This window comes from Leopardus geoffroyi, chromosome A2 (genome assembly GCF_018350155.1).
Source record: "Leopardus geoffroyi isolate Oge1 chromosome A2, O.geoffroyi_Oge1_pat1.0, whole genome shotgun sequence".
NCBI classification, from domain to species: domain Eukaryota; kingdom Metazoa; phylum Chordata; class Mammalia; order Carnivora; family Felidae; genus Leopardus; species Leopardus geoffroyi.
In genome coordinates this window covers 149122748-149147118 of record NC_059331.1, presented here as the reverse complement: position 1 = coordinate 149147118, position 24371 = coordinate 149122748, and the positions used below count along the sequence as shown (strand labels likewise).

The 24371-nt window shown below is 40.2% G+C and overlaps 1 protein-coding gene and 1 pseudogene across 2 annotated transcripts in view; one reads left to right on the top strand and one right to left on the bottom strand.

The window, feature by feature from the left end:
• Window positions 1–24371, top strand: part of CHCHD3 (coiled-coil-helix-coiled-coil-helix domain containing 3) — a 280779-nt gene that overhangs the window by 134968 nt on the left and 121440 nt on the right. The window lies entirely within an intron of this gene.
• On the bottom strand, window positions 2052–3274 carry LOC123606892 (annotated as a pseudogene).

The following is a 24371-nucleotide window of genomic DNA, read 5'->3' as shown; positions in this document are numbered from 1 at the left end:
TTTTAAAGTTTCTTTATTGGTACAATTCATCTCTTCTTCACAATGAATATTAGTCTCTTTTCATTAAGTATTTTCATACTTGAGACCCTTGGTTATTCTTTGTGCCTTGAAATACCTTCACGTAGTATTTGGAATGTATATGTAAATAGAAATTTTTGTGCTCCTAATATTACTTTAGATATTTGGTAGTTTATTCTTTAAGGATCTATTCATGCTTATTCCTTATCCTTTCTCTTTTCTTCTCTTATTGTTTGCTAGAGTCTCTTCTCGCTATTTGCTACTAAACCGTTTATCACTCTTGCATGTCTGGAAGTTTTGTGACCCTTGCAGCCAATCAGATGCCTGGCAGTAGACATCATGCGTAATGTGGGTTTTGTTATTAATAAATAACATCAGTTTGTTATTTATTGAGGTTCACCTGTGAACTTCATTTAGCTAACTCTTCCTGTTGTCATTATGAACAAAGAGAAGTACTTGTTTGCTTTTTCAGAGGACATTTGTGTGATGTGTTTTGCTCTCTTCATGTTTTATGGATGTTGTCGTACAGCACTTTCAAGTCTGTAATACTAGTCTGGATCCCATCATATCATTTTTAGCTCTTCAATGTATTTCATATAGATATCTTCTTTTAATATTAAAAGCACACAGGAGAAACTGTCTGAAAATTCTTCTGATGTATAAAGCCACAGGATTCAACGATGTGAAATTATAGTGGGTTCTTTAGTATCTTCAGAGAATTGCAATTATTAACACCGAGAGTGATTTTCTTTCTTGTAGTTGTTAGAGAACAATTTAGAAAATTGATGCTTCTGTCAAAAGTCTGGATGAGTAGGATACAGGCTCAGTCTGGATATGGCAACATTAAGAACCCCACTAACTGTAAAAAAGAGAGCCTACTTTATACTCCATTAAACTGTTACACATCATAAATAAATTATTTCAACACTTGTTCTCATCTTTATCAAGGACGATAAACAAGTCACTGTAAGGATTTTTTTAATGAATGTAATAGTGTTCCCCTCTTCTGCCTTGTGTGACTTTCTGCCTTCCCTTCTCCAAGCATCTCTTGACCTCATTAGAAACAAGTGTATGCCTCCTGGATGGTCCCTGTCAACAAATATAGGCCTAGAATTGTTATGGGGGTGACACTGGAGGAGGTCAGATGACTCAGGGTGACTTGCTCCCGAGCTCTTCTCATTAAATAAATGATTTCGGCCACTATCCGGTGTCCCTGAATCTGTTTCCTCACCTTTCAAATGACCATAGTTACTTCAGAGGTTTGTTCTGGAAGTTCATAGAGATGAGACATGTGCTTTGTAACCTTTCGTCACTGTAGTCCTGTTACGTTTCTGTAGATAACGATTCCCGTAGTTGTGTTTGGCAGTGTTAACAAGGATTGGGAGATCTATATTGAGATCCCACAGTTGGACATGGGAATCCATGTGCTGTTGTTAGTGCTTTCCCACGTTGCCCTGTTGTCTTCATAAACACCTCATGCTCCCTGACTAGATCCCTGCCCTGTCTGACCATCCATCGATCCCAGCGGTTTGCCAGAAACGCAATCAGAAAAGCAGAGGAGATGATGCCATTAAGGGGAACAGGATTGAATTCCTAATTTTTGGTGTCTCCAGCAATGTGGAGAACCCGGCGTCCCTAGGAGGTGGGCAATTGGTTGGTGAAGGTGGAAGGTTTGAGAGAGTTTGTTAAGGAGGATAAAAAGAGAAAAATGAGGCTGTGGTTGAAGAGATGGAATCTCCAGTTACAAATCTATGTAGACAAGCAGAGCACCTGTAGAAAGAACCCCAGTCTAGGAGTAGCTGTTCCAATGAGTGGCTGATGGTCTCAGAGGGGTTGTTTTGAAGAGGACAAGGAAAGGCATTGATGTGAGCTGAAGTGTGGTTATGCTGAGCAGCAGGGAGTCTTAGCAGAGGGAGCATAGCTGAGGATGGCCTCGGGAGTGGTGCATAGATAGGGATGCCTAAGCAGTAACTGCAGCTAGTCCCCCCCCCCACTCCCACCGTATGAAGTTGTAAGGAATCTAGTGCCTTCTTTTAAGTACTGTCGTCGAGGATGACTACAAAGGTAAGAACTGGTGTTGTAAGTAGTGACATTGGCCACTTCTTATGTTGGATATAGTCACAAATTTGAGGAAAGAATCCAAAGAATTGCTGCCCCATCATAATCTTTTTGGTTTGAACACACAGAGCATGATACCTTTAGCAGATGGAATCATGTAAGAGTGGATGAAAATGGGCCCGCCTAAAAGTAAGGCCCACCTTTATGATTGGGAAGCATCAGCTTTAAATTATTTTGAGAGGATATTCGTCATTGAGAAATTGGCTTCTCTGGTTGTGTTTGAACTGGATCTTACCTGTGGAGTCTGGGGTCCTTAAGAGTTCCCCTGCTGTCTTCTCTAAAAATGGAAACTGACAGGGTAAATGCAAAATACTTTGCTCATTGAATTTGAGTACTAATAAGAATAATAAAACCGTATGCTTTTTTCCTTATGCCCCCATTTCTAGCCCTATTGATGCCTATTGAGTGTGTGTGTGTGTGTGTGTGTGTGTGTGTGTATTTTTTTTTTTTTTTTGACCTAAATTGTTTCTTAGGTAAGAATTTTACAAGCATGACTTGTATTAGTGGTAACGGTGGAGCTGGAGAGTATTGCTTCTTCTCCATGCCACTTGGCGAGAACCAGCAATATAGTCTAGTGGAACTTGTGACCCTTTCCAAGGCCATGGCTTTTGTGGCTTGCAGGTGTCAGCCCTCACATCTCCCTGAGCTGATAGACTGGTTTGGTGGTCTACTGGCTGTCAGGATTTCTTCTGATAGCTTTATGGAATGGATCAATGAGTATAACCTCAAAGAATTTGCACGTGGAATCTTCTTCAACACAGTAAGAGTTCAAGACTCTCAGAACCCCACAGTGGTGTCCAGCTCACTCCTCTGCAACAGAGAGAAGGCTTTGGGGAAACTTGAGCTGGTTAACACCATGGTGGACAAACTGGCCATAGGTTGCACCCTTAGGCACTGAGTGTTTGCAGCCACCACATCGCAGATGAATCTTGGCCTTGTACCCCAGTCTTCATTCTTTATTGGGCCAGGCTGGGCGGGGGGGCCTCTGTGGGAGGCACCACACAGAGCCGGTGGTATTGGCAGCTGAGCACTCTGAGAAGAAAATGCATTACATTGGATGGCTTCTTCCTCCATAGCTTCTGGATGTACATGTAGGTGCCCATCTTGGCTTTCCTATGAGCTGATGGCTCTGCCAGATGGAAAGGCTTGAATATATTTCTTAACATGTTTGGTTATTTGCTCCACCAGTCCATGGAAGATGCAACAAATCCCAAGACTGGAGTGAATAATGGAATCTGTAAATTGGAAGCCATCACTGTGATCCTGGTAGAAATGACTGCTAACTGCTTGATATTGAAGGAAAAGACACAATATAGAAAGTAAGAACTGTATGACAGTGCTTCAGTGGTGAATATTCCTTAAAATTTTTTTTTATCGTTTATTTATTTTTGAGAGGCAGAGAGAGACAGAGCACAAGTCGAGAAGGGACAAAGAGAGAGGGAGACACAGAATCCAAAGCAGGTCCAGGTTCTGAGCTGTCAGCACAGAGCCTGACGCAGGGCTGGAACTCATGAACTGTTAGGTCACGACCTGAGCTGAAGTCAGACACTTAACTGACTGAACCACCCACGTGCCCCTGGTGAATATTCCTAATGATGGCCTTGATTCATCCATAAAGCAAAACAACTTGGAAGCACTTCACTACTTTCTGTCCAATTGCCTGTAAGGAGACAGGGAAATGAAATACTCCGAGGAAAGATTTCCTTTACAGATGGCCACAGATTTAATCAGGGATTTAGGATGCATGAAGATAGAAGCTTCAGTTATATAGAAAATGCACTTAAATGGAGCACTTTATTTCCCAGGGATGCCAGATAATTGAGTTATACCTAAAATCTTGAACTGTCTGAATAACACACATTCATACACACATCTAGCTTCTGTGTGCCAAGAGGTGTTAAATGGTTTGAAAACTGTAATTAAATAGCTGAAATTCTGCTGCAAAACCACTGTAAGCGTTGCCTCTTGTAGTATTTCAGTATTAAGTGCTAAAATTTAATCTGGGTAGCTGTGACTAATCTACTCTCTATTTGTAACACATTCAAATTAAGAGGTGTATGTTCTTGTTCATGTACTTTCTCATTAGCACTAATAATGCTAATGGGAGTGACAAATGTATTCTGTTTCTGCTTTCTATCACTCACACCTTTTAGATAGCTAGCTCCTTAGAGGAAGTAATTTTCCATGTGATACATTTGTGGAGCTGTGTGTTTACTTAATAGTTTACCTCAAAAGAGAATATGTCCATAGGGACTATTTATTAGTTGATGGGCTCCTGGGAAAAGAAATTTGAATTAATCAATTTGAACTGTGGAAGAAATTATGATGATAATTAATATAAATGAGAATACCGCAAACTCATTTGTTCCAATACATCTTTCAGGGTTGTTGTTTTTTTTTTTTTTTTTTTTTTTTGGTTTGTTTTGTTTTGTTTTTTAATTTATTACGAGACTTCAAGCATTTTTTTTTTTTATCCCCCAGACTCTTGACTTTGATGCTTGAGTACACCCTATTCATTTCTCCTCTCCAAACCTTCCTGTTTGTTCAAAAGACTCTTTAATGTTTAAGCGAGTGAGTGACAGTTCTCAGTATTTGAAACAGTGCAAAGCCCTCTTCTTTTTGTGAGTACTCATCTCATTAAGGGTTAGTATGCTTTGTTATTATATTCCCTCCACCATCTTAGCAAATCCTTTCTTTCTTTCTTTCTTTTTTTTTTTTTTTTAAATGTTTATTTTTGAGAGAGAGTGAGAGCGTGCACGCATGAGCAGGGGAGGGACGGGGTTGGGGGAGACAGAGGATCTGAAGCACACTTTGTGCTGACAGCAAGAGAGCCTGATGCGAGGCTCAGACTCACGAACCGCTAGATCGTGACCTGAGCTGAAGTCAGATGCTTAAACAACTGAGCCACCCAGGTGCCCCAAGTCCTTTCTTTTTTGAGAGATCCAGAATGGGATCTGTGCAGGGATAGCCTGCTGTTACCAGGTTTCCTCCTGCTTTCCCCAGCCCCCAACTCTCACACACTCATTCATGTTCACTGCACCCCATGCCTCATGGGAATGGTGGCTGTGCAGTCCACAGCTCCGGCTCCTCTTTCAGAGGAGATTCATTGATCTCCCCAAACCAAATTCCAAGTGGAACAGCCCATTTTCAAGTTGTGTACAGTCTGTATTTGTGTCTTGTCTTGATGGGTTACTCAGATTGTTTTCTTAGGCTCTGGAAATAGATGTATCAAGTGTGCAATGTCACATGGGGGAAAGAGTGTGAATCCCTACCATTATTAACTTTATGTCCTTGGGCAACTCATTTAACATCCACAAGCCTCAGTATTTCCATCTGTTAAGTAGAAATAATTAATAGCCATGATACCTACTTCACAGAATGATTGGAAACATCATAGGAGATAATGTACATAAAAGTGCCTTGTAAGTTTTTTAGAACGGGATATAAAACAAAGACAATTATTTACTATTTAACAGTTAGAAAGAGAGAAGAACTGTGTTGGCAGGTCTCTAAAATGCTATGAATTTTCTTAGCTTGTTGAAGGTATTTGCTAGGAATTCTTTTTTCTGTCATTTTATAAAACCAATGATATATTGTTTTTAAGTAACAGATTTTTAAGGAATTAATTTCCTTAATGGCAGTATGCTGTGTAAGTAAAACACTTGACAATAATAAGGTACTTCGAAAAGGCAATGCCCTTTGACAGATGAAAGATCAGCCAGTCTCTTTATGTAGCACAGTGAAGAAATACTAGCCACCAGATTAAATCTTAAAGACTAATAGTGTTTCACTAATTATAAGAGCTCATTTATATTTTGGATAAACTGCTGTTGGTAAACATTGGATTATATTATATTAGCTCACGGAGCTGATTGCCAGCCCCAGAATAGGCATAAGAGTTACTAAAAGCTTTCATCAGCGGCTTGAAGTCGGTAGGCACCACTGCCTAATATTTCAGTTAGCGTGGAAAGGCAGGTAATGACATTATGAATACATTTATAATGCAGGCCAATTTCTTCTAAAATGCATGTAAGTATTATTACTTTACCAGGAGTCTGTGAAATATGATTTATTTAATGCATTTCAGCCCCCATAATATTAAGATATAATTGAGATGCGAAGTAAAAAAAAAAAAAAAACTGCATGCAGTTGGTATGGTACATGAATCATAGACTAAATTGCTTGTAATTTTAAAGGCACTTAGAGAAATTGTGAAATTTATATAATGCATTCTTATATTTGGAAAAGGTTATAAGAACAATAGTCTGGTTATTTTAGTATTTCAGTCCTAAAAATAGGACTTTTGAATTATTATTAAACCTGAGATAGCCATATTCGTGAACAAATCCAAAAGTCTTTGTGTCCACTTCTCATTAAATAATTTTTGTGAATTTTTCCTTTAAACATCTCCTATTTATCAGAGTAGTTGAGCAGCACATGATTTCTATAAAGGCCATAATCTAGTTTTTATAAACTATACAACTGATGAATGACAACATAAACGTTGCCAGCATGTTTAGAAGGGAATCAGTTAAATGGTACTTGGAATTTCGATGATTATTGCTTTGAAAAGACTGAAAATCACAGGTCTTGGCTTATAGTTTAATTACTTGCTTAACAATTGCTAGTGATTCACTAAATCACAAGGCTTCCAAACAAATAACATCAGTAACTGCCGCCATGCCTGAGCAACTCCAATTTTCTTGACAATGGCTACCAAACTGTGTTTAGCCTAATAGAAACTGTTAGTTTAACAGCAAGCAATAGGAGTTTCAAGTGTACCATTGATGAGATGCCAGCGAAGTGAGTGCTTTACCAGTGGTAACACTTGTGTCAAGAATAAGGTCAGCATGTTTCATCAAGACCAGTTGGAGAAGCGAATACAGTAATTATCCACCTACCTTTTTGATACTGGATTTAATAATTACGAGCACTGTCCAGCTTTTCAGGGCTTCTAATTAATAACTGGTTCTTAAGAACGCAGCTTGCAGTTCCTCACCGTTTGAATAAGATTGGGCAACAGGGCGAGCTTAAGGTCCTTCATACCTTTGTGGGCCAGGGTCAGAACTCCTGGTGGCAGTTTAAAAGAAGAGCAAGATTCAGGTGTCCTGGTGAGAGAATTTAATTTGTGCCTTTATTGACCTGTGCTCTCTTTCTTTGCCGTGTCTTAACTTGGTGGCATTTCTGTGAGTTAGTGACTCTTCCGTCGTGCCCTTTTGCAGTGGCAAGCTCTTAATCCAAGTAGATTCTCCCAGAATTAAAAGAGTTCCTCATTTTTCACTTATTTAGAGCCACAGTCTTGCTCGCATGAGTTACCTTAACCCCCGTTCCTTAGTATTTTACCACTGAAATCATGGAAAAAAACGTATCAGACCTACCTTTAAGTAGTGATGATAATGGTACTTTATCGAGCGCTCAGTCATACCAGGCTCTGTGCCAAGAACTCCACATATATTTTATATAATTGTTATAGCATGAGGTGATAGTATTCCTGCTCCTATAAGATTGGAGTAACTGAGGCTTAGACAAGTGAAGTAATTTGCGCATAGTCACCAGGCAATCACTTTGGCCCCAGACCCATGCTTGGAGCTACTATGCCATACCATCCCTGTAGTATAAATGTGCCCTCTTAATTTGTGAACAGGACTTATTTAGGTGTGATGCTATGTAAAATATGGCCCTCCTTGGTGTAGATGGGTTCTTAATTGTGTCCTACAATAATACATTTTAAATTATGACCCACCGCCCACAGATAAATTAATTGAAACACAAGAAAGAATACTATATTTTATTTATTCCCTTTTCTGCCTTCATCTTTTCTACTTTCTTCTGTTTCCATTTTCAAAAACAGTGGGTTTTGACCCACTAATAACGATTTCACAGTCCACTAATGGGTAGCAACCTACAATTTGAAAATCATTGCAAATCAGTGCTGGTGTTTTGGGTTCATGCTAGTGAGTGAAATCTGGGTTTCACTGGTTTCACACTTGCTTATATGCTGCCTCAGGTAATTGCACTTCTAATTTTGTTAGTTTTCTAATTTTGTGAGACCTTCAGTAGTTTTGCTAGGAGGCATTTATGAGTGATTGAATTCTGAGGATGGATTAATACCTTTCCTGAGGCTCAGAGTTTCTCCTTTGCCATTTCATCATGGTCCTTTGGGGATCCTGTGGAGTTTAGATTCAGGGTTATGCTTAGGTTGTACTTTCCAGAGGCTGCCTCCCTTTCTTTCTCAAGTTCTCTTATGCCAGGCAAGTTCATTATGGCAATTGAAGGAAACTGAAGAGGAAAAAAATGGTCTCCCTCCAGTTATACCTCTTCTGTTTTGTCTCCTGTTGTGCTGGACACTGTATACCCCCTGTGTTATTATAAATAGAATTGCGAAGGTGCAGAAATTAATCATCTTGTACCCTTTGCCAGGCAGACCTACCCAAGTACTGGCCAGAATTCAAGACTAAGGTTATTGCCCCACTTGTCTTTGCCTGGAATGAACTGGTAGCACAGACTAGGGTAACCCAGCACTAGGTGACACGTGGTGCCCCCATCCTCTCATCCAGTCCCTCCTTGAATCAGCAAATTTGGGTACCTCCTCCGTGCCAGAAGGCTCCAGGGCTGTGATGGGGAGTGTGATACACATGGTGCTCCTTTCTTTGAGTTTACATTCTAGTGGGAGACAGACCATACGTAAGACATGCAGTCAATATTGGAGGAGCTATAATATGGAGTAAGATGATGGAGGCTTGCAGCCTGCAGCATTTCTCCACTTGTCTGTGCCCCATCCCCAGGACTGTCAGTTTTGCCAGTACCCACAGATCCTCGAAAGAGACGCAGAACGTGTAAGTCAAAGGCCACCGTGGGCTTTTCATTTGTGAGAGGCCTGTAACTCAAGGGGAGACTGTTGAGGGGAATGGGGCCAGAGTGGTCCCTGGAGCAGCAGCATCATTTTTTCTTGTTAAACGCAGACTCTCTGACCCAGCTCAGACCTACTGAGGCAGAATCTGCATTTTAACAAGATCCCCAGGTGAATATGCACATTGAAGTTTGAGAAGTACTCTTAGAGTCGTGGTATTTCTCTACTTGGCTATGTAGAGAAATAAGAGTTGGGCACGAGAAGTCATGGCCAGCAGAATGATATTTTGTCACACCTTTAAGCATCAACAAGGATGTCAGATGCTGCTGCTTTTACTCACTTCTCTTACTCCCAGCAAGACCGAGCAGTGCACCCTATCCTGTCCTTTTGATATCTCCCTCCCCACAACTGGAGTGGACTACCTGAAATTAGTCCTCAGCCAGCATCATTCAGAAATCCCACTGGTATGCTGTAGTTCCATGTATATATGCCCAGCACCTGCCCTCTTTCGTCTCCTTGCACCCACAGGAGGGCCCTTTTGCCTGTGGCCCCCTTGCCCATAGACTCTCTTGCCATATGTATGCCTGTGTGCCATAAACCTTTGAAATACTTGTGATCTTTGGCTCAGCTGTGTGGTGTTTTGACCTCTGGTATCTTTTGAGGGAAGGAAATCCAGATGTGGACCAAGTCAGACTAGGGCTTTACATTAAAAAAAAAAAAAAAAAAGGAATCTCGATTCTCAGATATCACTCCAAACCAATGAAATCCATGTTTCTGCAGGATGGGACCTAGGATGTGGCAGTTTTTCAAAGCTTCCAGGTGATTCCAATGGGCAACCAAGGTTGACAACCTCCTCTCTAGAGGAAAAATATCTTTTATGTAGGGCCCTAGAACAATTTAGAAGCTACCTATGATAAATTCTGACTGATGCTTTCAGTGTCCATCATTGAAGTACACCCTTGTTGTGCAGATACAGATGTGTGTAGCATGCTGAGTGCACACCTGTAGAATTGCTTGGGCTCATTCTTGTAAAAACGTGGCAGAATTGATGGCAGCAGAACGGAAAGCTACCAGAGTTGAATTTGAGTCAGCACAATGAGACTGACATCAGATCCTGTGGAAAATATAACACTTGTGACTCAGTTGATAGATGAATAATAGCACTTTTGCATTTGAAAAATCACAGTTCTTTTGAACGTTTAGGATGTTCTTGCCTACCGTTGTTGTCTGTCTGTTTCACGCTTGTGAAACTCATCAAGACCCAGGGTTATATCTGATTCTGAAAAGGACAGCTGTAAGTCCCAAACTTCCACATTCTGGAAGGTTTTCATGTCAGAAAACCTTGCTTTTGCCTTTTGCTTTTTCAGATGACACAGAGCAGAAAGGATCAGCTGGGAGTCCCTCAAAGCCAGAAGATTAAATGGAATTAAGAGAAGGTATTCTGAGTCAGGACACAGTGGCTAGATGAAGGGACTCCAGGGGGAAGATTTTGAGGTCCTTAGATTTTATGACGTTTTCATAAGCCAAGGTGATAAGCTGTGGCTTGGAAGAGAAACTCAGGTGGAAAAATTGAAAGGAGGTCCTTAAAATTTTGTAGGATGTAAAAAAGAGAAATTTTAGCGGATAAGTTTTGCGTGCCAGTAATGAGCCTGATCTGAAATAGTGTCCTTCCAGCACTTTGATATGGGTCTATCAGTGGTCTGCCTTTGACGTTCAGACCCTGCATGAGCCGCCTTAACTTGTGAATCCTGACTAAAAGGGAACAGTTGGAGATGGCAGGTTCTGTGCTCATGTACGAGAGTGATGGGCTCCCGAGTTGTGCTGGCCAATAAGCAGTTCCTTCCAGGGTAGAGACCAAGGGAAGTGCCTTGCTTTTGCTTTGTCTTAGTGCCTGCATGTCTTTGACAAGTGAACAATAAAATGTACTGTTTGATTTCAGACTGTCTTGCTTCTTTCCTGTGTCCCTCCTGCAATCTTTCTTTTTCATGTCACATTACACAAGGTGCTTTTCACCTCTCTTTCTTGACCCTGGGTTCCAGTGTTCATTGGTCGCTCTCACCCAGGATGTGCTCTAATTGGCAAAACTGTAACCTGGTGGCAGCAGTTCGCTATTTCAGTTTCCTAATTGGTGTCAGGGGCTGCTGGTGGAGCCCAGCCATGTGGGATTGATTGATAGATCGGCCGCTGTGACCGCCAAGCTTCCGTCTGACCAACAGGTTTATTGCTTTTGAAACCAAAAATTAAAATGTTAAATATATCCTACAGTGTTCATGGTGGGTCTGAAATGAAATCAGCTATTCATCATTAAGGAACACTTTCAATGTTACCTAAAGGTCCCTTGGGTTTGCAACTCGAAATTTTGTTCTATTTCTAACTCACAGCTGGCTGTTTTCTTGCTTTCATAATGCAGTGTAAAGCTGCATTATATTTCACACTGCCTGCTGCACAGTGGGTTTCTTCTTTTCAGAAGTAAGGCAGACATGGTGTTAAATGTGTGTGTGTGTTGGGGGTTGGGGTGGCATTGAAGATACTCTTCTTATAAAACTTGAAATGTACAAGCTCGTTTACATTGGTCAGTGAGAATGTAGATTGTTAACTGTGAATCATAAGAAAAAATGAAAGCTGCTTTTTCAAAAGCTATTTCATGTAATTGACATTTACGTTGAAAGTATAACTGAGCATTTAGGTATAGGAGTGTAATATAATGACTGTTTACCCAGGTTAATGCCTGAAGTTACAGAAGGCTACAAAGTACTGCATTTAAAAAATTTTGTTTCTTAAATGTTTTATTTATTTTTGAGAGAGACAGACAGAATGAGAGTGGGTTAGGGGCAGAGAGAGAGGGAGACACAGAATCCAAAGCAGGTTCCAGGCTCTGAGCTGTCAGCACAGAGCCCAACACGGGGCTCGAACCCACAAGCTGTGAGATCATGACCCGAGCTGAAGTCAGATACTCAACCGGCTGAGCCACCCAGGTGCCCCTACAAAATACTGTATTTTAAAATCTAGTTTAATATTTTGTGATTAACATGTTATATTTCAGTATGATAAAACAATGCATAATCTTAAAGAGATAAAATATTACCAGTGAGCAGACCTCTTTGATGTTTTTGTCTCATCCAGTTTCTGTTGCCAGTACTTAATCATTTATAGCAGCATTTCTTTTGGAGAAAAAATTCAATCTTTATCAATATACATTGTGTTTTAAAACATTCTAGTAATGCTGTCTTATGTTTGTTTGCATAATACTGGTTTTCCAAAGAACTTTCATATATATTCTCTCTCTTGGTCCTTTGGATACCCTCAAATTAAAGAATTCTTATTTTACATTTTATTGAGGAGGGGACTGATAATCAAAACATTAGGTGGCTTGGTGGAAATCACTACTACCACAGAAGTGAGTGAGTCATGGCTTGAACCAGCCCTTGACATTCCTTGTCTAGTGTTTTCCCACATTAATGTAGTGCTTTCTATGTGCTGAGCGTTACATTAGTGCTCTTGGCATTACAAAGATGACTCACACTGTCTTGTTTTTTGAGGAGTCTCCATATTGTTTTCTAATGTGGCTGCACCACTTTGCATTGGGAGATTTTCTTTGAAGAGGTTGATGTATTTGGGAGTTAAGGGAAGGAGCCCCAATGGCAAGAGAAGGATCAAAAATGCAAGAAAGGTGGTGATAAATTGATAGAGCAAAATCTCAGAAATTTGGGAGTACATCCAAGTTTAGAGTTGAGGGTCTTCCTCTCCAGAGTGAGAGAAGGAGGAAAGGAAGGATCATGTGAGGAAATGTAAGCTGAAGGGAGAGAAGTTTGCAGCCTAATGGCCTCCATTTTCTCAGTTACAGGATTTACTGAGATTCTGCATTCTTCTGTGTGAATGCCGAGTCGATTTATTCTTTAGAGTAGGGCTCTGAAGCAGCTAAGGTGAACATGGTCAGGTGAGAGGCGATGGAATTCCCAGTCCAGTGTCCTGAGCAGGTGCATCTTCATTGCTTAGCAGATGTTGATGCCTCTTACCTGACTCGCTTGCCCCCTTCCTGATACCTCTGTCCCAACTTCAGCTTTCGCTCATGTCTCCCAAACTTCTTTTTGTTTTTCTTCCTTATCCTTGATTTAATTCTCTTCCATGTTCTAGTTCTTCCTTCTTGCCTGGGCCTGCCCTCCTCCCTCAGGATACCTTCCTCGTCAGGCCTCCAGCTAAAGATCCTAGTCTAGTCTTTCTGTGGGACTCTTCTGCAAGTTCTGTGCTTCTTAGAGATAAAAAGGCTGAAATTGCTTCATGGGTCCTTTTCTCAACTGTATCAATCAATAGATTTGCTATATGAATACTTAAATATGTTAGAAGATCCTTCAGGATATGGATATCGTTGACTTTAGGGGTACATTAAGATACTTCTTGTGAAGGATGAAACCTTTTAAAAAAGTTAAAATGAAGTCTAAAATGTATCTGACAGATTGGTTTTCTATCAGATGGACTGGGTTTTTCTTGCCAAAACATACTTTTGAGTTTTACTGAAGGGTGAGTTCTTCCAGTGCTTCTGAAATCTGTTCTGACATTGGAAATGGACATCCAATTCCAAGAAGAGCCTTACATTAAAGATTGCCAATTTCAAACAATTTAATAGATACATAAGTGATAGAGCTATTTTAACAGTGTCTTTCAGCTTTTGAAAAATACCACTTGTTTTAGAAATTCAAGCTGTTTTAAACCAGTTGCTTCCACGCAGCTTGGCGGTAGCTGTTAGACCCTATTATAAATGCTTCAGCAAGGTTCAGTGTTGTAATCTTGGAAGGGGCTGAAGTTGGTTACATATTTGATCAAATTACCAGGCACCTATCTGATTAGAAGCAGAGTTCGTTGATGGCTGATGAGAGGTTAGAAATGAATAGAGAGTTTCCAGGGACTTGGTGTGTATCTTAAGAGTAAAGGAGATTTCCCATTTCACTTCATTGTGGCTAATAAAGGCAGCTGGGGAAGGGGCCAGAAGCCTCAGCAGTTTGGAGAAAATTTATGATTTTCCATGAAACTACTGTTCATACTACATTTTGGGGAAACAGGCTAACATCTGTTTCATTGTTGTAGTGGGCTCTTTACTGTCTGAGGTTCTAATCTGGGGGTCGTGGGCTTCTGTGTAATCTGTGGGAATGTATGTTTTAATAAACTGTACTCCCTAAATTTCTGTCATACTTCAGATTCTAATCATTAAGTCCGTATCCCATAATACATAGAACTGCTCATAAAAAGACGAATCGGTAGAGACGATTGATAAAAGAGTACGGGCACTGACATTTTATTACCTGATGTTATTTATTATACTGATATTTTGTACCTGTGTCTCAAAGGCACAGCTTGCAATGCATTCACACACATCATCTCATTTGCTCGTCACAGCTTCCTGTGAGTACTTCCTGTTCAACCTCTGTACTCTCTCTTTACAGTCTCATCACACCCATGGCTCCAGCCATCAGCCATAGACCAATAACTTCAGAATGTATATTCTCAGGCTGTATTTTTCAACATGTAACATTTAACCAGTGTTCTCTTCTCACCTGCTAACTTCAGCAGAAACTGCTGTTCTCTTTCTCAGTGAGTGAGACCGCCATCTATATCCGAAATCTGGTTGTCCTCCTTGCCATTCCTGTCTCCTCTTCCACAGTCCACTGATTCCACTTCCTTAAACCTCTGGAATCCAAACCTGCCGCCACAGACCTTGTCTGGGCCTTCGTGACATTTAGCCTGTATCTCTGAAAGCATATCCCAGGTAGTCTGCCTCCGTGTTCCATGTGGCCTCTGGAGTGGTTTGGTTTGTCTCAGATGAAACTCTGATGTGTTACTCCCATGCAAGAAGTCCTGCAGCAGCTCATCTTGGTCTCCAGGTAAAGCTGGAGGCTCAGGATGGTAGCAAGGCGTATCTTCATAGTCTGCCCCTGCACGGTTTTGCCACGTCATGTTTGGCCATATTTCTGAGTGCGGCATAGACGCCACTGCCCTGAACCATTGGTAGGTTGCTGACCCTGCCGTGTACTTTCATGCTGCCACCCCTCCATGCTTTAATGCCTTTGCTTGCAAATACGCACGTACGTCTTTTCCATATTGACACTTTCTTGAGCCCCATCTTTTGGAACCATTTTTTGTTAATGTTTCTCCATCCACTGTGAAATTTATTACCCTTCTTCTGTGTTCCTACTCCACTTTCCCAGCAGATGTGAGCTTTTAGAGGACAGGGGCAATGAGGTGAACATCTGTTTCTCCAGCACCTTGTGTCATCTGGGACACTTAGGAATGTCATGGATGTTTGCAGAGCATTGCACAGGTCTGAGCCTACACACATATCATATCAACTAATTCCAAAAGTTCTTCTCGTCTAGAACTTCTCTTCCACTTCTGTATACCCCGATTCCTAAAAATGTAAGTTGTGATTCAACTGACAAAATCATTGACTTGGTTGAGTTATTCTCTTGGTTAAAAAAAAGTATCCTTTTGGCTAAAAAACATTTAGGGGTGCCCGGGTGGCTGAGTCGGTTGAGCATCCAACTTCAGCCCAGGTCATGATCTCACAGTTCGTGAGTTTGAGCCCCGCGTTGGACTCTGTGCTGACAGCTCAGAGCCTGGAGCCTGCTTCGGATTCTGTGTCTCCCTCTCACTCTGCCCCATCCCCATTCATGCTCTGTTCCTCTCTCTGTCTTAAAAATAAAACATTAATAAAAAAATTTTTTAAAAATTTAGAATGAGAGGGCGCCTGGGTGCCTCATTTGGTTGAGCGTCTGACTCTTGATTTCAGCTCAGGTCATGATCCCAGGGTTGTGGGATCGAGCCCCATGTCGGGCTCTGCTCTGAGCATGGAGCCTGCTTAAGATTCTCTCTCTCTCTCTCTCTCTCTCTCTCTCTCTCTCTCTCTCTCTCTCCCCCTCCCTCCCTCCCTCTCTCTCCCTCTCCTTCTGCCTCTCCCTCTCCCTCTCCCTATCTCTCCTTCTTCCCTTCCCCACTCATTCTCTCTTTCTCTCTCTCAAAATAAGAAAAAAGTATTGATGATAAAACAGTTTGTTAGTACGGCATTAGTATGGCTGGGTGCTGATAGGCTGTGCCATAGGTGAAAAATATCAGCCACAGATGTTTTTAGAGATTTCTATAAATAACACAAACTCAGTAAAAAACTTCACTTTACTAAACGGAGGGGCTAGCTAGGGGAACCGTGTGCCCTGTGAATAATGCATTTAATTAAGTTCAATTTTAATGTTTAAAGGCAGCAACTAGACAAATTTATTACTCCCAATATTTATATATTACAAAGTAGTAAATTGTAGCTGGAAAGCAGTAATAAAATGTAGTCATTTTGGAACGAATTCCAGAGTCACAGTAGTGCAGGGTTAATCCATGATGTACCGTGGTTTCTGCTTGCAACTTTGCAGCATAATCGGGTTCTTTTAAAATTAATCTCACTTAAATGAGAAATTGTCTCCCACCCATTTGTTAGATTAGAATCTCTCCCTTTCTAGTGGAGGCTGAAGTGATTTTCCTTACATCCTTTCTTTCTGCTTGGCTCCTCGCTCCACTCCATTATTGGTATTATTATCTCATAAGGATTGTTTTGTGTTTTGAGAATTTATTTTTCCCCTCCAAAACTCCCCCACCCTGTTCCCTTCCGAACAGATAAATTCAAAGAAAGAATAGTCCTTCTTTCATCCATTATAAATGATTTTTCATTTGAGCATATGTCATCTTGCTTTTTTGTTACAATGAAGATCAAAGGGGTACAGGTTCACCACTAGTATTCAGCAGTTCTTTTCAGTTCTGGGCCTTAAAGAAATAGGATCTAGTTTAATTTGTTGCAGCCTTAGATCTCTGTCAAGGCATGTGGCACTCAGATGGCTGGGCATGACTACATGCTGTGTGTGTGTATGTGTGTGTTAAAGTGAGCGAGCTGGACATTTGGTATTTCATATGCTTTGCAATGCATATCCCAGAGATAACGCATCTCAAAGGAATGCATTTGTGTTAAAATACTACTTGCTTCTATCTAACCCAAGTTGGGAGTCCTTTAAAGATCCTCATTTAAAAATATCCACTCCACAGTTTGAAGTCTGGTGTCATAGGAATTTTGGATATTCGACACTTGCTTGGTTTTTTCTTTTTTTTTTTTCTTTCAGAGGTGAGAAAAACGAAAAAAAAAAAAAAAAATTCAATTCCTTACTCTGACCAAAGCCAGTATGTCCCTTTTACGTGATGACCTCTCAGTTGTTTGTTGTCTCAATTTGGAGTATTGGTGGGTGAGATGAGGAGAAGTTAATCATTACCTATATTTCAAACCAGGAATAATAAATTGCACTTAAATAACTGTGATACAGTGACAGATTTATAAATTAAAAACAATTGAGCTGTTTTTAAAGTTTATTTATTTTCAAGAGAGAGTTTATTTATTTCAAAAGTTTATTTATTTTCACATGCGAGCAGAGGAGGGGCAGAGAGAGAGGGAGGAGAATCCCAAGCAGGCTCTGGGCTGTCAGTGCAGTGGCCGATGTGGGGGTTGATGTCACGAACTGTGAAATCATGACCCGAGCAGAGATCAAGAGTCAGACACTTAACCGATTGAGCCACCCAAGTGCTCCAACAACTGAGCTATTTTTAAACACTCTGCTTTTTACTTCATTCTGCCTTTATGTCATGTATTGTGAGACTATAATTGGATAATATTAGAGTGAAACCTTCCCCCAAAGCCTATTGAGGCTTATTGTCTGATCATTCTTAGTTTTCGAAATTTCCACATAATGTATTCCATATTTCACTAAAACCAAGCCTCTTTTTCCAAGTCTCATTATTGTCACCTAATCTCACCCTTGTCAGTCATCTGAATGCTGATAGTTCTTGGGGAACCTGGGTGGCTCAGTTGGTTAAGTATCTGACTTCGGCCCAGATCATGATCTCGTGGTTCATGGGTTTGAGTCCCACGTTGGGCTCTGTGCTGACAGCTCAGAGCCTGGAGCCTGCTTTGGATTCTGCGTCTCCCTCTCTGTCTCTGCACCTCACCTGCTCATACTCTGTCTCTGTCTCTCAAAAATAAATAGACATTAAAAAAAAAATTTGGTTTTTAAATGATGACAGTTCTTTTCTTCTCATCCCTTATTTCTCCATTTGTGGTCAAAGTTCCATTCTTCTAGTTACCTTGACTATTTACTCCAAGGTTTGTAAGCCAAATGTTATTCTTTTGGTTCAAATGAATTGCATAGTTTATCCGTGTTGTCTGCAAAGGATTACAGGATTCTTCAGAAGTCTGATACCCATTCATTTATTGCATACAACTAATAAATACTTCAACGCTTCAGCTATGTACCTTGTGCTTAATTATTCCTGCTCATTCCCTAAGTCAAATTGAACTTTCCATGTATCTGTTTCTTTTTTGTCTTTGGGTGAAAAAAGTGTGTAAACACTTCTTCCAAAGTCTGAAGATCAAAAATTTTTCTGGTTGTTGAGGGAGGGCTATCTCCTGTTTGACAAGTTATACTTGAAAAGGTGTGTATATCTGGATGTAAAACTTGGGTTCTGATTTTTTATCTTATTTTACATGTGATTTTATGAATAAGGATCTGAAGGCACATAAAACTCATGTATAATCAGGTTTAGAGACCCTGACACCCCTGTTGCTAAGAATTAAAAAATAAATCTTACTTGAAATCAATACTTTGTTTTAACTGGTTACATTTGCCAGAAATCTGGCCACTGCATAAATGGAATAATTAAAAAAATTTTCTCTCTGAATTTTACATATTTATTTCTATCTATGTCTAGTCTTATCTATTCTATCCATATGGAAAAAGCAGGTTTGGAGTGTCCAGTCACATACAAATCTGCCTATAAATGGGTAACCACATTCCAACTGTGTTGAAACATAGACATTTAAAACCCACCAGAATATCAAATAAACTTTTGAAAAGGATTATTATAAGTTTTCTTGGTAACTGGAGAAAAGAAAATTATTAGAAGATTCTCTTGATGCATTTGAACTTTGAATGTCTGTTATGGCATGTGTTTGAAAGCTCTTTGTTTTGTTCTCATTTAAGTGAGACATCATTCCGATTATTTTGAATTCACATTGTAAATGGCACTTTGATTTTGGTTTTCCTTATTGACCATTTTAGATTCTGCCTCATGCGGGAATAAATAAGTTTTCACATGAAGGTTTGTGTGTAAATTCTTTTTACGATATACCTTAATATGTTTATCCAACAACATTTAGCACATTATGGGTGGCATGAGCTTGATACAGCATGACTATTTGAAATGATGTTTCCTCATTATCGGTTGAGGGATATGATTTTTAAAAACAGATAGTTGCTTTTCTGGTAGCTTCCCCATACTTAAAATACAGCATAGCAGTTTATAAGGTGGAGAGTCTCAGTTGTGGCTAAAATCCTGAAAATGAATGAAACTCCCTGAAAATTGGTCAAGCGACTTAGATGCCAAACTCAAATAATTAAAATAATTTTAGGCCCGAGTGAAAAATGGGGGTTAGGACTTTCAAATCAATAATGGACATTTGCTCAAAGTTCAAATGTATCATTAGTACCTGCTCGTACATTGGCCATTCCCCCCCCCCCCCTTTTTAGTATTGAGAGGAAAAGAAACAGAGTGATAGTATTGAAACTTCTTTCAGTGAGTAAGCAGAATATGGGGGACAGACCCGGCATGGACTCACAGTCATTGAGTGGCACTGCAGTGGGGTATCGGACAGTTTTCTAAGTCCTTGTGGCATTTTCTTTGGTTACGGGCTTTGGGGGACATGAACCAATGACTGTTGATTAATTAGCAGAGGTGCTTAGTGGTGATGTTAGTAGTTTTGCTTGGAAGAGGTCACATTAAATGTCTGCAAACAGATTTTGAGTCAGGAGAGATTTGCTCAACCCCTTTCATCCTTCTTAGGGTATATTGGGTGCGCCCTATGAGCCCGTTTTGTACATCTCCAGCAGCTTCACTTACCTCCCCGCACTCCCCGTAAGCTGTTTCTTCTTTTCCCTCTGTCCTAACTCTTGCCTGCCAAGTTGACAAAAGGTTTTTCCCTTTCCTTTCTGCGTCCTCTTTGTGAACTTACAAAAACCAATCTAGTCAACCTCAGTTGTATGCACCCAGAAAAAGATGCAGGAGTTGAGACGGTGCCTCTTCACCCTTCTGGCAACTCTTTCTAGCTGTGGGTCCTTGGGTGGTCATTTCCTCTTGCTGAACCTTTGTTTCTCCTCTCAACAGAGATGTGGCTTGAAGAGATGGATTTCTCCACTCCATTGAAACTAAAATTCTGTGTCTCTGCAAGTTCCCTCTCTTCTGTAGGGAAAGGAGACTTGTCACTAACCCAGTACCATCAGCCTCTGAAACTTGGTGCTAAGAAGTCCCCTTTAGGCTTTGCAGCTAGCTGCCTTTGGACCATTTTCTAATGGAAAAATGCATTCGGAATTCCAAACAATTGCCTTTGAATTTAGTCTTTGGAAGATGACTTATATAAGTGCTTTTTGTTGGTATGTGTCATATTTTTCTGTTTTGTATTTAGTAAAAGTCTTAAGCTCTTCTTAATTTCAGTTTGTTTATCTATAAATTGAGAGTTTTGACACCTCCTTCAAGCACGTTTTAGGTTTATTTACTATTTACTTGTAGGGTGAGCTTAATATGCAGAGACTTGTAGATTATTTAAAAAAAATTTTTTTTTTCAACGTTTATTTATTTTTGGGACAGAGAGAGACAGAGCATGAACGGGGGAGGGGCAGAGAGAGAGGGAGACACAGAATCGGAAACAGGCTCCAGGCTCTGAGCCATCAGCCCAGAGCCCGACGCGGGGCTCGAACTCACGGACCGCGAGATCGTGACCTGGCTGAAGTCGGATGCTTAACCGACTGCGCCACCCAGGCGCCCCGAGACTTGTAGATTATTAATCTCATTACTTTGCAAAGGAACTGTTTCAAGGGGTGAGTAGTGAAACTTGTGCTAGTACTTGGGATTTACTTGCTTTTATTACATTTCTTAAATGAAATTTCAAAGCCTGGAGGAAAGTAGTGGTGTAAGTGTATTTCAGGGATATATAATTGGCTTGAATTCTTTGGTAGAGAAGAATTTTATAAAATTAGAGTATCATTATGAGTAGTTTGGCTTTTTGCTTGTATGTATTTATACACTCTCAAATCTTCTCAAAATTGGAGTCATAATTTCCTCAAGTATTATAATATTAAAACTAAAATATTGTTCCCTTTACAGAAGACCTTTTCCTTTCCCTTGTTCTGCATCTGATTATATTCTATGAGTTTTGTTTCTGCGTGGTGGTGATTTGTCATGAGGAAGCCATCAGTGATAGGTGGGAAACAGCCTCTTTCCGAGGAGCCCAGGGGAGGGTATGACAACGTGGTTGCCGTTGTAACCCAAGCAGTGTCTGTTACTGTGGTTCTTGCTCAGCCGGTAAGTGTTGGTAAGTGGGCAGAAAAGAAATGATGTTTGGAATTCTCTTTCTTATTCGCATTCAGCAAAGAACATGAGCTGTATTGGGATGTATAGTTTAAAAAGCTGCTTTCATGATAAACTGCAGGGCCAGACTTAATCTGTAAATCACTTTTTAAAATGTCAAACCTGAGAACATTAAAAAAATATTGATGCCTAAAGTAAAAGAATTAAGTGAACAATGATTATATTCTTATTTGTGGACATAATCCTGTAATTCTAAGTGAACTTGAACTTGGGTCAGATGAGCCACTTGTCAGGTAGCCATATTGACCATGAAACAACTTGCTTCTAAAATGTACAAGAGCATGCTGTCACCATCCTGGAACTCCATAACAATTTTTGGTTCTCTTTTTCATGGCAACAAGTAAACAAATAAACAATAAATAAAACACAAGTTGGGAAACTATCCTCTCTATGACTCAGTTTTCTGGTGCTTAAGAATAATAAGTTGAGAGAACTTGTTGATCTTCACTGTATGTGTTTGGTCACTCAGAAAACTAGTTTTTTGTTTGTTTTTAAGAGAGAGTGTGAGAGAGGGGTAAGATGGAAGGGAGAGGGGGAGAGAGAGAGAGAAAGAGAGAGAGAGGGAGGGAGGGAGGGAGAGAGAGAGAGAATATCTTAAGCAGGCTCCACACTCAGCATGGAACATGACCGAGGGCTCGATTCCATGACCCTGGGATCATGACCTGAGCCAAAAGTCATACTCTCAACTGACCAAACCACCCATGCTACCCTCAGAAAACTAGGTCTGTATCTAAATCATATTTGTCTGCCTTTTGGGAGGACTTGCATGTCAGATAAACATCTTTTTTGTATATTTTCTTTTTCTGTCCCAGAGTGTCAAAGGACTGGGTTTTCTAGGTCTTTTGGTTAAGGTACCACATTTTCTGTTAGAGCAAGGATCAGCAAACTGTATCTGTAAAGGGCCAGATAGTAAATATTTTTTAAGCATTTCATGCCTTACAGTTTCTCTTGCAATGACTTAACTGTCATTGCAACATGAAAGCAGCCATGAACAAGTACATAAATGAATGGATGGGGCTATGTTTCAGTAAAACTTTATTTCCAAAACCAGTGGTGGGCAAGATTTGGCCCTTGGGCCACAGTTTACTGACCTCCGTGATAGAACGATTTTTGCTCTTTGTATATTCATCTATACAACATTGCTGCATGGGTTACCTGTGTTATAAATAAAGGGCTAGATAAAGGCATGATGATGAAATGCATTTCCAGTGTGCTAGCTAAAGCTCTACCCCTTTCTCACTGAAAACACCCAGAAACCCAAGGAATGAGAGCAACTTATCACAGGGATAATCTTGAATCTTCTGTGATTTGTGTAAGAGGGAAACCAGTCACAACCTTTAGTACTTTGTTAGTAGGGTCAGATTACTTGTCATACTCCTCATAGATGTGTGACACATCAGCCTGTGGCTATACATCTGTGAGAAGTGCCAGTTTTAGAAGGCTAATTCTTTGGAGTTAATGGCTTGGGTTGCATTTAGAACACAACTTGTTAAAACTGGAGCAAGACATGTCTGCTCATCCAGTAGTGTGCACGTGGGCCACAGAGATCTTAGGGTGCAAAAAATGCTCTCATTATCAGTTGAGCCAAATAGTAATATGCCTTGTGTTTAATATTACTGGATCGTTCCCTGTCTTTGCTTTCTGCAAGCTAGAATTACTGCAGACTAATCACGAAAACTTGTGACTGGATTTGGGCGACTTGAAAGTTGATTTTATTGCTTCCTGGGAGGGGGTTAGATCAGTTGTCTTAGGGGATCATTTGGTCAAAGAAGGGTAAACAGCTTATGTGGAATCTTCCAGGAACAAATGGAAATATATGGGATTAGAGTGAAAGCAAACGTGTTGGTGATGATTCAGCTATAGTATAACCCTTCTCTGACCTCTTCAGATTTCACCTGGTAGGTTAAACAACTTCTATTCCCTCAGATACATACTCTGTGATGTCCATGGCTCATTGGTGCTCTTGTTACTAGTAGACTTTCTAACATTCCTGTGCATTTCTTACCTGATGCTTACCAAGTTGGATGCTTACCAAGGGTATGTAATGTTTGTTTGCAAGCCTATTTATGTTAGTTGTCACTTCTGCATAAATTAATTAAATGTCGTGTCATCTGTTGCTATTACATGAAAAGTAAGGTGAATGCTTTGGAAAGACTCATAAATGTGATTTACTGAAAATTTGCTGTTGAGTTAGGTATGGGTATGGGTGAGAGAACTGTGGGAAAGATTAGGGAAGGAATCCAAGAAGGATCCTGCATGCTGATTGCTCTATGAGGGTCTTTTAGTCCTCACTCACCATTAAGGAAACCAGTTGAAATTATTGATAATCCATTATGAAGATTATGGGGAACTCAGCAGAACCATACCCAAGGAAAAGGACTCATTCTTATTTCAGACAATTGGCAAGGAATTTGTATTTAGGTATTTTATTACAACTTAATGTATAAAGTACGTAGGTATTTTTTGTTTTTCAGTCGGTGTTTTAAGTCTGTCATTTACTAGTCCTGATGGTATTGTTTCCCACATGTGTGCCGCACCGTGCCAGAACTTTATATATGGTCTTATTTAATCCTTACAGAGCCCATTTAAGGAGTGTCTGATTGTTGTCCTCATTTTGGTGATGGAGAATCTAAGGCTTAGATAGTCTGTGTAATTTTCCCAAGGTCAAAAACTAGTAAAGGCTAGATTTGAGATTTTCCCAAAGTCAAAAAGTAGTAAAGGCTAGATTTGAGATTCAGTGTCTTGGTGTCCCTAACTATACCATCGCCATCCAGCAGCCAACTCAGCACTTTTGTAGTAGGTCTTTTTGAATATAGCAATAGGTAAGATCTTAACTTGTTGTCAGTTGCTAAGCTATTCCTTATTAGAATCAAAACTAGAAGTTGTCACA